Genomic DNA, 15,452 nt, shown 5'->3' with positions numbered 1-15,452 from the left:
TGTCCTATGATTAGGCCTTTTAGTGAGCTTATGCCTCTGGACTGTGAACTTCACAACTGCTTCTTTTGCCTTCACCCCTAAGGTGGAACAGACAGGAGGATGGCTGGAGCCAGCTGGCTTGGATATTTCCCTTACCCCAGTCAATTAGCTCTGATGCAACCCTTGCAGATAAGGATAGCTTGTCCTAAGGGCAGACCTTGTTCTGAAGGCATATTTCAAAAATAGTTCATTTTCTTCTCATCATGCCAGCATGAGGAAATTTGTCTCCAATATTTACTCTTAGAACCTGGTCAGGCTTTTTCAGGTAAAAGTTTGGGAGATTCCTCTATGACTTGGTTCCCCTGGAGACATTAACTCTCAGATATGTCTATCAGTTTGTTAATTACAGTTCAGGTTTTCCTACTCTGGCACTGATTCCATGGATGTTTTAGCTCATGTGTTTCTGATCTGGTAAGTTGTGATTCTCTGTGTTCTTTTGTCATTCTCTCTGGTTTTGCAGGCAGCAGTTTGCCCTATGATTTTTACTTGGTAGAAAGGAGTGGTGACCTGCAAGCTCCTCACATGTAGAACTAGAAACAGAAAGCAATGTATTATGTTTTATTATTTAATTTGTGTTAATGCAATGTGATGGATAGGTAAAACAAGTAGTTGTGAAAAGCATAATAAATCAGTGTGCCTTTCTTAATGGGTTTTTAAGCATATATTGATCTCTAATATCAGCTTCTTGGAAGTGTTAAATAATCACATATAAATATTCAGAACTCTGTTTTTTTATAATGATAACATTTCCTATGTACTTTCCTTTTTTTGTATATTCTTTTTATTAGAGTTCAAATTGCCAACATATAGTATAACACCCAGTGTTCATCCCATCAAATGCCCCCCTCAATCCCCATCACCCAGTCACCCCATCCCCCCTGCCCACCTCCCTTTCCACTACCCCTTCTTCATTTCCCAGAGTTAGGAGTCTCTCATGTTCTGTCACCCTCACTGATATTTCCCACTCATTTTCTCTCCTTTCCCCTTTATTCCCTTTCACTATTTTTAATATTCCCCAAATGAATGAGACCATATAATGTTTGTCCTTCTCCGATTGACTTACTTACTCAGCATAATACCCTCCAGTTCCATCCATGTTGAAGGAAATGGTGGGTATTTGTCATTTCTAATGGCTGAGTAATATTCCACTGTATACATAGACCACATCTTCTTTATCCATTCATCTTTCGATGGACACCAAGGCTCCTTCCACAGTTTGGCTATTGTGGACATTGCTGCTATAAATATTGGGGTGCAGGTTGTCCTGCCGTTTCACTGCATCTGTATCTTTGGGGCAAATCTCCAGTAGTGCAATTGCTGGGTCGTAGGGTAGTTCTATTTTTAACTCTTTGAGGAACCTCCACACAGTTTTCCAGAGTGGCTGCACCAGTTCACATTCCCACCAACAGTGCAAGAGGGTTTCCCTTTCTCCACATCCTCTCTAACATTTGTTGTTTCCTGTCTTGTTAATTTTCACCCTTCTCACTGGTGTGAAGTGGTATCTCATTGTGGTTTTGATTTGTATTTCCCTGATGGCCAGTGATGCGGAGCATTTTCTCATGTGCTTGTTGGTCATGTGTATGTCTTCTTTGGTGAAATTTCTGTTCTTGTCTTTTGCCTATTTCATGATTGGATTGTTTGTTTCTTTGCTGTTGAGTTTATTAAGTTCTTTATAGATCTTGGGTACCAGCCCTTTACCTGTCATTTGCAAATATCTTCTCTCATTCTGTAGGTTGTCTTTTAGTTATGTTGACTATTTCTTTAGCTGTGCAGAAGCTTTTTGTCTTGATGATGTCCCAATGGTTCATTTTTGCTTTTGTTTCCCTTGCCTTCATAAATGTATCTTGCAAGAAGTTTCTGTGGCCAAGTTCAAAAAGGTTGTTGCCTGTGTTCTCCTCTAGAATTTTGAATTTTGATGGATTCTTGTCTCACATTTAGATCTTGCATCCATTTTGAGTTTATCTTTATGTATGGTATAAGAGAATGGTCTAGTTTCATTCTTCTGAACATGGCTGTCCAATATTCCCAGCGCCATTTATTGAAGAGACTGTCCATTTTCCAGTGGATAGTCTTTCCTGCTTTGTCGAATATTAGTTGACCATAATGTTGAGGGCCCATTTCTGGGTTCTCTATTCTGTTCCATTGATCTATGTGTCTGTTTTTGTGCCAGTACCACACTGTCTTGATGATCACAGCTTTGTAGTACAACTTGAAATCTGGTATTGTGATGTACCCGGCCTCTAGTTTTCTTTTTCAATATTCCCCTGGCTATTCGGGGTCTTTTCTGATTCCACACAAATCTTAAGATGATTTGTTCCAACTCTCTGAAGAAAGTCCATGGTATTTTGATAGGGATTGCATTGAATGTGTAAATTGCCCTGGGTAGCATTGACATTTTCACAATATTAATTCTTCTAATCCATGAGCATAAAATATTTTTCTATCTCTTTGTGTCTTCCTCAATGTCTTTCAGAAGTGTTCTGTAGTTTTTAGGGTATAGATCCTTTACCTCTTTGGTTAGGTTTATTTCTAGGTATCTTATGCTTTTGGGTGCAATTGTAAATGGGATTGATTCCTTAATTTCTCTTTCTTCAGTCTCATTGTTAGTGTATACAAATGCCACTGATTTTTGGGCATTGATTTTGTATCCTGCCACACTGCTGAATTGCTGTATGAGTTCTAACAATCTTGGCGTGGAGTCTTTTGGGTTTTCTATGTATAGTATCATGTCATCTGCAAGAGGGAGAGTTTGACTTCTTTGCCAATTTGAATATATTTTATTTCTTTTTGTTGTCTGATTGCTGAGGCCAGGACTTCTAGTACTATGTTGAATAGCAGTGGTGAGAGTGGCCACCCCTGTCATGTTCCTGATCTTAGGAGAAAGGTTCCCAGTTTTTCCCCATTGAGATTGATATTTGCTGTGGGCTATTTGTAGATGGCTTTTAAGATGATGAGGAATGTTCCCTCTACCTCTACACTCTGAAGAGTTTTGATCAGGAATGGATGCTGTATTTTGTCAAATGCTTTCTCTGCATCTATTGAGAGGATCATATGGTTCTTGTTTTTTCTCTTGTTGATGTGATCTATCATGTTGATTGTTTTTACACGTGTTGAACCAGCCTTGTATCCCGGGGATAAATCCCACTTGGTCATAGTGAATAATCTTCTTAATGTACTGTTGGGTCCTATTGGCTAGTATCTTGTTGAGAATTTTTGCATCTGTGTTCATCAGGGATATTGGTCTATAATTCTCCTTTTTGGTGGGGTCTTTGTCTGGTTTTGGAATTAAGGTGATGCTGCCCTCATAAAACGAGTTTGGAAGTATTCCATCCCTTTCTATCTTTCGGAACAGCTTAGTAGACTAGGTATTGTTTCTTTAAACATTTGATAGAATTCCCCTGGGAAGCCATCTGGCCCTGGACTTTTCTGTCTTGGGAGCTTTTTGATGACTGCTTCAATTTCCTCCCTGGTTATTGGCCTGTTCAGGTTTTCTGTTTCTTCCGGTTCCAGTTTTGGTAGTTTGTGGTTTTCCAGAAATGCATCCATTTCTTCTAGATTGCCTAATTTATTGGTGTATAGCTGCTCATAATATGTTTTTAAAATTGTTTGTATTTTATTGGTATTGGTGGTGATCTCTCCTTTTTCATTCATGATTTTATTAATTTGAGTCTTTTCTATTTTGTTTTTAATAAGGCTGGCTAATGGTTTATCTATCTTATGAATTCTTTCAAAGAACCAACTCCAGCTTTTGTTGATCTGTTCCACAGTTCTTCTGGTCTCTATTTCATTAAGTTCTGCTTGAATCTTTATTAACTCTCTTCTTCTGCTGGGTGTAGGTTTTATTTGCTGTTCTTTCTCCAGCTTCTTTAGGTGTGAGGTTAGCTTGTGTATTTGAGTTTTTCCCAATTTTTTGAGGGATGCGCTTGTATTGCGATGTAGTTCCCTCTTAGAACTGCTTTTGCTGTATCCCAAAGATTTTGAATAGTTGTATCTTCATTTTAATCAGTTTCCATGGGCAGCCCGGGTGGCTCAGTGGTTTAGCGTCACCTTCAGCCCAGGGTGTGATCCTGGAGACCCGGGATCGAGTCCCATGTTAGGCTCCCTACATGGAGCCTGCTTCTCTCTCTGCCTTGTGTCTCTGCCTCTCTTTCTCTCTCTCTGTGTGTGTGTCTCATGAATAAACAAATAAAATCTTTAAAAAAAATCAGTTTCCATGAATCTTTTTAATTCTCCAATTTCCTGGTTGACCCTTTCTTCTTTTAGCAGGATGCTCTTTAACCTCCACATGTTTGAATCTCTTCCAAATTTCTTCTTGTGATTGAGTTCTAGTTTCAAAGCATTATGGTCTGAAAATATGCAGGGGCCAATCCCAATCTTTTGGTATCAGTTAATACCTGATTTGTGACCCAGTATGTGGTCTATTCTGGAGAAAGTTCCATGTGCACTTGAGAAGAATGTGTATTCAGTCGCATTTGGATGTAAAGTTCTGTAAATATCTGTGAAATCCATCTGGTCCAGTGTATCATTTAAAGCCCTTGTTTCTTTGGAGACGTTGTGCTTAGAAGATGTGTCATTTGCAGAAAGTGTCGTGTTGAAGTCTCCCAGTATTAGTGTATTATTATCTAAGTATGTCTTTACTTTGGTTATTAATTGATATACTTGCTGCCAAGTATATCACTTGCTGCCACATTTAGGGCATAAATATTCATGATTGTTAGGTCCTCTTGTTGGATAGATCCTTAAGTATGATATAGTGTCCCTCTTCATCTCTTACTACAGCCTTTGGGATAAACTTTAATTTATCTGATATGAAGATGGCTACCCCTGCTTTCTTTTGAGGATCATTTGAATGGTAAATGGTTCTCCAACCTCTTATTTTTAGGCTGTAATTGTCCTTAGGTCTAAAACAGTCTCTTGTAGACAGCCAATAGATGGGTTTTGCTTTATCCAGTGTCTTTTGATGGGATCATTAAGCCCATTCACATTCAGAGTTACTATTGAATGATATGAATTTAGTGTGTTGTGATACCTAGTCTTCCCTGTTTTTGTGGATTATTTCTTTGGGCTTCCCCTTTCTTTCTTTCTTTCTTTCTTTCTTTCTTTCTTTCTTTCTTTCTTTCTTTCTTCTTCTTCTTTCTTATTTTTATTTTATTTATTCATTCAGAGAGAGAGAGAGAGAGAGAGAGGCAACCTCTGGTTTTATATACTGTTAATCCCTCGACTTCCCCTGGAGCTTTCCAGCGCTGCTCTGCCAAGAACTTGCTCTTTCTGGTCCTTCTAGCTGGTCTTCTGGGGGAGGGGCCTGCTGTGCTGACTCTCAGGTGTGTGCACCTGGGGAAATGTCCCCCCACCCTGCCAGGCACCAGCTCAGTGGGAGCTGTGTACCCCGTGAGGCCCATGTTCCCTGGCGGCCCGCCCCTCCCAGGCACAGGGTGACACCAGGAGGGACACCACCACTGGCTGCGGCCACCCCCCAGCCCTGGAGTCAGCTCCCCAGTAACCACCACAGCTCCCAGTCTGCAGGGGCCTGGATGCTCCGGCGCGGGGGGGGCGGGGGAGGGGGGCGCTGACCTGCACAGCTCGGGGGCGCCGGCAGGAGCGTCCCCACTGTCCTGGGCCCTCCCCGCCCCCACTGGATGCTTCTTTCTTTATTTTTTTTTCCGTCTTCCTACCTTGTTAGCAGCAAAAACCCTTCTCTCTGTAGCGTTCCAGCTGTTCTCTCTTTAAATCTCAGGTTGAATTCATAGGTTTTCAGGATGGTTTGAAAGTTATCTAGGTAAGTTGGTGGGGCCAAGTGACTTGGGGACCCTACTCCTCCACCGTCTTGCCCTGCCCCCCTCCTCCTATGTACTTTCCAAAAGAAAAATATTCTTATTGCTATGCTTACCTGGCAAATAGCAGATAATTGCATATTATTTAATAGGGGCTAGAAAATATTAACCACTTTATAAGATGAACTAATATATCATTAGAATAAGTATTTTACAGGGACGCCTGGAGTGGCTCAGTAGTCGAGCGTCTGCCTTTGGCTCAGGGCATGGTCCTGGGATCCTAGGATAGAGTCCTGCATCGGGCTCCCTGCAGGGAGCCTGCTTCTTCCTCCGTGTCTCTGCCTCTCTCTGTGTGTCTCTCATGAATAAATAAATAAAATCTTAAAAAAAATACGTTTTTTACAGTTTAATTTGATAAGTTATACTTTAAGGATCTCATTGAATAATGCACATAGATCTAGAAGAAATCATAAAATTTTTATTTGTGAATGTACCTTCCATTATAACTAAAAAATTGAATAGTCTTAGAAAATATTCTTTAAAGGCTCAGCATCACCAAGCTTTTCTACTTGGCAAAATGGTGCTTTTCTTTTATTAATATTACAGATATCTAAAAAAAGTTTGCTCATATTATAAGAGCAATTTTTAGCTTTTAGAGTTTTTTAAAAATGCTTCCTTCATTTTGTTCTCCTTAGTTTCTCTCATAGGGAGCAATTTAATTTCTGAAAAGAGTCTGGGAAAGGCAAGAGGTGGTGATTGCCCACTCTAATATATGTAATTTTGTAACATTCTTTTTTTTTTTTTTTTATTTGACAGAGAGAGATAGAGAGATCAGCAGGCCAAGGGAGAAGGAGAAGCAGGCTTCCTGCTGAGGCGCGAACCTGACCATCCCAGGACCCTGGGATCATGCCCTGAGCTTAAGGCAGATGCTTAACCAACTGAGCCACCCAAGCACCCCAGAACATTCTTACAAGGGCCAACATACCACTATATTTCTAAGGTGATATATTTCATTATTATCAGAAATCTGTCAGACATAGGAAGATAGGAAGAAAAAATCTTGATTAATCAACCAAAGAGACTCTCCTGCATACACACTCTAGTCTTTTGCTGGTGTCCTCGATGTTTTTACACCCTACAACAATGATGCAATTAGATTTAGAATGAGTCATGAAGATATCTTTCTTATATAAAATGAGAGAAGACCAATTTTAAAGGGGATGTGGCGGAGGGAATCTCTCTGATGATATGAAAGAATGCCCATGAAAATTGAGGATATAAAAATGGATTCCCTTAAAATTATGCCCCAGTATGAAGACCACATCTTATATCTATCCTATTCTAGTCCCAGCTTTGTTTCTGCCACAGAAATTTTGTCATCTTGACATTGCTAAGTATAATATTCTAATCCTATTCTTTTTCCTGCTTTATATATTTTAGCTCCACTTTTGAAAAACAGGGAACAACAAAGGAGTCATTTCTGGTCATATCTTTCCTCAGCAGGTAACACCCATGATCTCATATCCAAGGTCTCTAGCAACATGGCTATTCTTTCTAGTTGTATCAACCCTGGCTCTTCAGGAGCACTCTAGTTGCAACTGGAAATTGCAATATGACCAGATCAGAGTGCTGAGATAATAACTATGGACTGAGTACATATTTTTTAAAAAGTCCCCAAATGCATGTATTAGAAAAATTAGAAAATGCAATAAGAAAGAAGAGAAATATTGCCACTCAGAAACAATTGCTGTGAATATTTTGAAGCATATCTTTAGTTCTATCCAGGTTTACCTATCTATCCATCTATCATCTATCAACATCAAGAAATCTATTTCTGAAATTATATGATGCAAACTGTTTTGAAGTTAAAATTTTAACTCTCCAGCTCAATATTTACTTTTTAATAAATACACCTTTGCAATATAATATTTAATGGGTGCAGAATGTTCCATTGTATGATTGCATCACTATTTAATCAATCAATCCAGTATAGTTGGATGTTTAGGGTGTTTTTAATTTTTTTTACAACTCCAGATGCTATGTGATTAACATCTTTGTTACTAAATCTTCTCACACTCCCTTAGTTATTTCCTTGGAAATTATTCCTAGAAGAGAGAATTCTGTGTGAATACTTAAGTTTTTGATACATAAAGATCATATCAATGTACACTCCCACAAGCAACATATGAGAATCTCTTTAGGAGATTATGCACTTCACTTGAGGAAAGTTAACAAATGTAGTTTTGGTAAGGAGTGTGTGTTAGAGGTAAGAGTGTATAAATCACATACTGATTCATGCAAATAATCTTTTTGTAGATGAAAAATTATAGAAACCATTGGATTTCCTGCCTTGCTTAGTAATCTCCTCATGGTGCCTGTATTTATAGGCTTTTTAAAGAGATCTTTAAACATCTACAGATTTGTGGCAAAGCAGTCAAGGTATTTATTCTGCCACAGAGAAAAACATGTCTTGCTCTCAGCATCTAAATAGTGTGAAGCTTTGGTTAGTTACCTAACCTGCAGAGCCCTGAAGTTTGGCTTACTTTCTTGGTTGAAGAAAGTTTGTCAACTTGAATTTCAGGAAGAGCAGAGTCGGATTTAGAGGGGCCAACTATTTATACAATGTGGAGGAAAACCAGTTTTCTATTCTTTATTTAAAATCATTATGGCATCAAAGCACCAGTGTCTGAGTTCAATAAATAGTAATTGCTTTAAAAAATGTCTAGCAGTGATGGTAATAGGAATGGGATATTGAGAGAGGTTATGACATTTCTTTCTGCTAAAACATTGAATGAATAATTGTCATTAATGCAGAGTTATTTTCTTCCTCAGCTATAAGTATGACCTAAAGGAAGATTATGAAACACAAAATATGGATTGGTAAAAAGACTGTCTAAAGATAAAATAATGCCAGGGAAACATGTGTCATAGGAAAAAAATCACTGGATTTGCATTTGGACTTGAGTTATTCATTTTTTCACCCATTTAACAAATATTTATTCAGGATTTATTATGTGCTAGAACTTGAAGTAGGTGCTTGAATATAGCAGTGAGCAAAACTGACATGATCTTGTCTTCACAGGGCTTAGAATTAGGGAGAAAATGGACATTAAAAAGTAAATATGTTTTTAGCTCCAACATGTAATGAGCTTACAACAAGAAAAAGTGAAATAGCCTGAACATAAGTGACTTTTCTTGGACTCATCAGAGAGTGGAGGTCATAGGGCTAGGTGTCATGCTGAAACCTGGAGAGATGGGTGAATCTGGAGAGTCGCTGCTGAAACCTGCTTGCCAGAACCAGAAGTTAAACTGGCAGCAACACTGAAATGGTGATTTTGATAACCTTAATAATAAATCTTCAAGAAATCATTTAGGCGGCCAGTGGATCATAGAATAAATACAAATTGCAACTGTATCACAAATGTACAAAACAACCTTACTGAAGGGATTGGGGGGAAAATGCTGACCTAAGTAGCACTGGAAATGAATCTGCAAGAGTAAAGGCAGAAAGAGCTTTACAAGAGAACTGTAGTTGATAAACTTTTATCTCACTGGGGGATGAATTAATAATTCTTATACCACTATATGTATATACTGGAATTAAATGATTAAATAAATGGATGGCAGATGGTGGGGTCAAGTTTTCTTACTGTTGGAATGGAGGCTATAGACAAGTAAGAGAAGGAAGTTAGAGATATCCACGTGGTAATGGATTAGAGCTAGAGACCTCAGTATGATCTCATGTTTAGTTGCATATAGATACAGATGGCTATGCATGTGTATCTGTACATGTGTGTATGTACATGGGCTAGTATATGTGCTAGTAATATACATATATTTTCTTATCCTGTGAGTTAAGAAGGCCTAAAAGTGATGATACCCAAATGGCAATAAGCACACCTAGCATCCAGATCTTGTTTTTTAATACCATTCTCCAATAAAAGGACGTAGGGCTCCTTGGAGAACAGCTGATTCTAGGACTGGGCAGGAATATACATGATAAGTGTCAAGCCCCTCTAGTGCATGAAATAAGAAAGTGCCAAAAATAGATAAAAATGAAAATAGCCCCCCCTCCACAAACATACATGGGAAAATCATTGAAGTATTTTATTTTATTTTATTTTTAAAAATATTTAATTTATTTATTCATGATAGACACACACAGAGAGAGAGAGAGTGAGAGAGGCAGAGACACAGACAGAGGGAGAAGCAGGCTCCCAGCAAGGAGCCTGATGTGGGACTCGATCCTGGACCCCAGGATCATGCCCTGAGCCAAAGGCAGATGCTCAACCACTGAGCCACCCAGGCGTCCCTCACTGAAGTATTTTAATCAAGACATTGACATTATGTTTTTGAAGAGATCTCTAGCTAAAGTATACAGTGTAGATGAAAGGTGGGAGACAAGAATGCATGTGAAGGAGTTAGAATTCCAGTTCTAATGCTAACTAGCCCTGACTAGCAATTTGAACATGAGTAAAGTCACTGACCTTCCTGTCTCTTAATTTTCCTCTGTTGTTAAAGATGTGATAAACAGGGCAAAATCCAATGTGTAGTTACCTCTTTAAAAGAATTTTTCTACAAATGAATTTTGTGGATTTTCTACATTTGTAGAAAATTCTACAATTTCCTACAAATTCTAAAAAATAAATTTCTACAAAGTTGCAATATTTGACTATTGTTTCAAAGAAATAGCATTATTTACGTCATAAAAATTGAGAAATAATTTGCCTGCTTACCAAAGCATCATGTTCCATTTTGTTCTCCACATCTTTTAAAAACATTTTTAGTGCTGAGAATTAAAAACAACATAATCTCACACAGGACTAGTGAAGAAAGGTTAAATGAGTTGAAATTATTTAGCTTACATAAAAAGAAGAGGAAGAGATGCTTTGATGACTATTTTCCAGTGAAAGAAAAGTCACAGAAAAGGACATAGTTAATTATTGTCTCTTTCACAAGGGCTATAATGAGAAGAAATGGCATAAATGCTAGGAAGGAGTTGGGAAGTATTGTTGACTGTGTCTGAGAGGAACACCAGCATGGACTGTAAAATTTCCAGGCCTGAAATCTACAAAACGAGATCAAACAATGATTTGCCTTCAGTGTTTCATGTTTTCCCTCATAAAGACTGGTGGTTGGACCAGTCTTTCAACCTTCCCATTCCTGGACAGAGGGATGGATATCTCCTGATTCTTACTTGGTGGCAGCAGCTGCTTTTGTGAGGCAGGGAGCTAGGCACAAGGGACAGGGGGATGGACCTTAGATGTCCTGATGGAGAGCCCCAAACCAGGGCCTCCCCATTCCACCCATCTAGCCATTGGTCTGTGGTCACAGCATCCCGGCAGCCTTTAAAAACACTTAAAAATATTTTTAAAGACAAAGCAGCCTCTTGTTCTTATGTGCCCTCTGTCTCCAGGATAGAGAGAATGTTGCAGTTTCCTACCCCGGCAGGTATTTTGAATACATCATGGGAAAGGACAGGTGTAGTTGGCTACTTATATAATCCAGGACTGTTACTCAAACGTTGGGAGGGGTTCCAGAAGCCTCTGTCTTTCTTGACCAGCTGCTTCTCTCTTGGAATGTACTTTAGTAAAACTTTGGTCTGCTTTACTTTTGTTTCTCTGTCCTGTATTTCTTTATTGGGGCAGCAAAAAGAACAGAGGCTTCTTTCCCATCTCTCTCTCAGTAACACTTTCATCATGTTCCAGAATCCTTATAGTAACCCTAGGAGTTTGGATAATTATTCCTGCTTTATCCATAAAAGACACATACTTTCCTTCGTTTCTTTCCCCAAACCTTGCAAGAAGCATCTTTTTGGATGTGAAGGACATACCAACTGGGGCCTCAGAACTGCATGTAAATCTTTTTCTGTGCAGCAGTTAAATGGTTTATAGTCACAGACTGAGGGTTTGCAAAAATAAAACTTTATTCTTCATTTCTGCTTGGTGGTGAAAAGCATGCTTTGGCCAAGCTAAGGAAATTCAGTCATTTCCACTCAGAGTGGAGTCTCTGTGCCCGTCCTCCCCTACCTTCCCCTTATCTCCTTGGGTGGTGTCTAGGGTCAGGGCCCGGCTACTACCACGGGGCGGGTGATGTGCAGATTCCATGGTCATCGCTGACCTTGCTCGCGTATCCTGATGGGTGCCTGGCCCTCGTAGGTCCCATGGGTCAGTGTCTGCTGCTGCTGCATCTGCACACTGACATCTCCATCATAAGCTCCAGTTATCTGGGCACCAGGGTCTGCATCTGCCTTAAGCTATCGGCTTTCTTTTGGTCTACTGTTAATTTCTATGCCTCTCTTGCGACCTAAGAACCGTTAGATCTTCTGCCAACTGGCTTTCGATCTGGAGAAGACCTGGAGGGGTGTATTAGATCCACTTTTCCTCCCTGACTGTTCCATACCCATTGCTTCTCCACTCTCTGGTGTTTGGATGCAGAGCTTCCCCCAGAGGTTTGCTATTTCCTTGGGCTAATGCCTGGGAAGAAAGGCCCTCGCCTCCATGCCCCGGGGTTCCTCACGCTGACCTGCTGCCTGGGATTATAACGGGAGGGAGGACAAGACAGAGGCTCAGGCGCTCCACACGTACGTCTAACTCTTGCTGCTGCTTCTTCTTCTTCTTCTTCTTCTTCTTCTTCTTCTTCTTCTTCTTCTTCTTCTTCTTTCTTTCTTCTTCTTCTTCTTCTTCTTCTTCTTCTTCTTCTTCTTCTTCTTCTTCTTCTTCTTCTTCTTCTTCAGATTTTATTTATTTACTTATGAGAGACACATAGAGAGGCAGAGACATAGGTAGGGGGAGAAGCAGACTCCCCGCGGGGAACTGATGCAGGATTCGATCCCAGGACCCTGGGATCACGACCTAAACCACCCAGGCGTCCCACTTTTCTTTTTGAGTTGTCAAATTCCCCTCTTCCCCCACAGCCCCATAAGATGTTTTGATCACCTGCCTGGTGTTAACAAAGTTACTCTTGTGCTATCACATGCTTTTCCCTGTTCTATGTTTTGGGTCTTCTAGGCTTTGCTTTTAATCAATAAAACCACATTTTTAGAAATCCCCGAAGTCCATCAGAAACTTCCCACAGAAAAAGCAAGCCACATACAGATTGTTTTCTCTTTCAAATTCCTGGTTCTTATAATGGAAAACCACTGCTTTCAAGACTATTTTGGAACAAAAATCACAAAATTTGACAATTTTTTTTTCCTTAGTGGATTGCTTTATATTCTCTCTTCTAGGGCTATAAACCTCAGCTTTATGGTGTAAGTAATTTTGACATTGAAACGTAACAAGCATACAGAAGAAAAAGCATAAACTAATCTGTTTACTGCAAAGTGAACACCAGTGATGCCACCACCCAGAAAGAGAATATTGCCAGCATCCCAGGAGTTCCTTAGCGCCTTCCCAGGTACTGTTCTACTTCAAAAGTAATCACGGATCTAACTTCTAATACTATGGATTAATTTTGCCTGATTCTGATATTTTATATAAAGGAAATCATGGAAGATGCATTATCTGTGTCTGACTTGTTTAGCTCAATGTTACATTTGTGAGATTCATTCTTGTTGTGAATAGCAGAAGTTTGTTCATTTCCATTGCTGTATCTTGCATTTCATGAATATTCCATAATATATTTACCCATTTCATTGTTGATCAACATTTAGGTTGTTTCCAGTTTGGGGCTATTTGTACACAATACTTCCAAAATTATACTTGTAAGTCTTGTTTGGCACATCCAGTATGCATTTCCATCAGGGAAATTCTTTCAAGTGACAATCTCCAACTTTTAATTGGAGTGTTTAGTGTAGATGCACTCTTAGTATTTTAATAGCTTCCTATCTTGTCTTCTTGCCTTTATCTAATGCTTTTTCTGCACTATAGAACACTCTTTCTAAAATTCAAGCCAGGCCATTTCTATTCTTCAACCATCATCATTGTATTCTTTTCCTCTGGGAGTGATTTGCAAGCTTTTTACATGGGCCCCAGAGCCTTCTAGGATTTGGCTTCTGCTTGCTGTGTCTTTCACTCTTTGCTCTCGATAAAAGCTTGTTCACCTCTCCAAACTGTTTCTTTCACAAACTGTTTCTTCTGCTCTTAACCCAGTTTTCTGTCATTCCCGGTGCCTCTCCTTTTCCGCCCCTCATGATGATTTTATCTGGCCAACTCCTGCTTACTCCTTAAGTCACAGTTTGTCATTTCTGAGATGACACTGAAGGTTGAATTGTCAAATTCAGAACATGTGGGCAATTGCAACCCTCAAGTGAAACATGAAAATGCTCAACCTATAGACAAAGTTCCCAAAAGTCTGTTTTTCCCATATTAGGATGTACATTAGAAAATGTGAGGTTGTAAATGATGCTTGAGTGATGTATGCAAAGGAGCTATTTCAGTTATAGAATATCTCCTTTATATACCCCATTCATCACATAGTTTCCATGATGTTCTCTAGTGAGGTGTAAATTCCAAGTTTAGTTATCATAAGCAAAGTAGGTAGACCACAGTTAGACAATTTCATAAAGAGGACTTTCCTTCTGCCCCCTGAAAACATACCATCAGGTCTCATGTTCATGAAGGGATTTAACTGCGGCATCTCTTTCTAGGCATCCCCCAGAGGAAGAAAATAGAGTTCAGGCCTGTTGTGCATCCCCCCATTTCCAACTTCCATAGCATTTCTGACCCTCTAAACCTGGTTGGATGTCTCTGTTAATTTTCATAGGTTCATGTTTCTCCCCTGTGAGTGATTTCTGATGTTCTGGAAGTTCTTGGTTGTTTCCCGTAGTCCCTTCAATCCTATAAACTCCATTAAGATGGAGATTATATATATTTTATTTACCATTGTATGTCTGATGCCCAGCACAATTCCTGGGGCAGAGTAAGGACTCAACAACATTTGTGAATTGTTGAATTGTTCAAATATATCTACTTGTTGAAAATAAGATCGTTTGTTTACTCGGTATGACATTGCTGGTTTTTCAGCTTGTTTGATTAAAGTTTATATATAGTTGATGAATGATTCTAGCACAGCAGGAAGAAAAAGATTCATGGGCTTCTTGTATAAACCTTGTCATAATAATTAGATTTCATATTCTTATCGAATATAAGGCATAATATGTCTTTGACCTTTCCAGAAATCTTTTATTCTCAGACATATTTCCATTGACTTTATTTCATTGTCTTCTTTTTTTGGGGTCATTTTCTCAGTCTTCTCCATTTCTGTCCTATTTTCTATCCACATCTATTTGCAATTTAGATTTCCTTTATGCCTTTCTAAAAAATCCATTCCTTTCCTTTATTTTTTGTTACTTCACAGGGAGGATTTAAGGAATTAGATTTCCCTGGCATTTTTTATTTTAATTTTAGGTAATCAACATACAGTACAATATTGGTTTCAAGAGTAGAATTCAGGATTCATCACTTACATACAACACTCTGAGCTCATCACAAGTGCCCTCCTTAATACCCATCCTCCATTTATCCCATTCCCCCCACCCCACCCCCTGCCCCAGCATTTGATTTTCAGATTGAAATAGCCAGGTTCTTGTTTCTGTAATTGGCAATTTAGATCTACCTTTGTTCCACATGGCTGACCTCCAGTTTATCCATGAAGTTGACAGATTAGATTCTGATAAGACTGATAAGACTGAAAAGATTA

The sequence above is a fragment of the Canis aureus genome, chromosome 14 (assembly GCF_053574225.1).
Source record: "Canis aureus isolate CA01 chromosome 14, VMU_Caureus_v.1.0, whole genome shotgun sequence".
NCBI lineage: Eukaryota > Metazoa > Chordata > Mammalia > Carnivora > Canidae > Canis > Canis aureus.
Note: the sequence above shows the minus strand (reverse complement) of the source record.